This window comes from Austrofundulus limnaeus, unplaced genomic scaffold (genome assembly GCF_001266775.1).
Source record: "Austrofundulus limnaeus strain Quisiro unplaced genomic scaffold, Austrofundulus_limnaeus-1.0 Scaffold463, whole genome shotgun sequence".
NCBI classification, from domain to species: Eukaryota; Metazoa; Chordata; class Actinopteri; order Cyprinodontiformes; family Rivulidae; genus Austrofundulus; species Austrofundulus limnaeus.
This window is the reverse complement of record NW_013952865.1, coordinates 168563-169051: the sequence shown is the minus strand read 5'-3', so window position 1 is coordinate 169051 and position 489 is coordinate 168563.

The following is a 489-nucleotide window of genomic DNA, read 5'->3' as shown; positions in this document are numbered from 1 at the left end:
TATATATATACAGTATATATATATAGACACGATGAACTTCATTGGATGAATGAGATGATCTGCAAAGAGTGGACCAAAATTCCTCCTGACGTGTGCAAACCTAATCATCAGCTACATAAAGTCTGACTGCATGCCAACAAGGGTTTTGCCACCAAGTATTAAGTGTTGTTTGCCAGAGGGATCAAATACTTATCTCTCTCTGCAATATGCAAAAAAATTTACATAATTTATACAATTAATTTTCTGGATTTTTTTTTTTCATATTCTATTTCTCACTGTTAAAATGAACCCACCCTTAAAATTATAGACTGTTCATGTCTTTGTAGGTGGGCAAACTTACAACATCAGTAAGGGATTAAATACTGTGTGTGTTACTTCTCATCTTATTCTGCTGTACTTGAGAAATGTCAGCCTTTGTTCAGGTGTTGTACTGACTGTATGTTGATTGATTACTTTACAGGACACTTTTAGATTTATAACATTTATGTG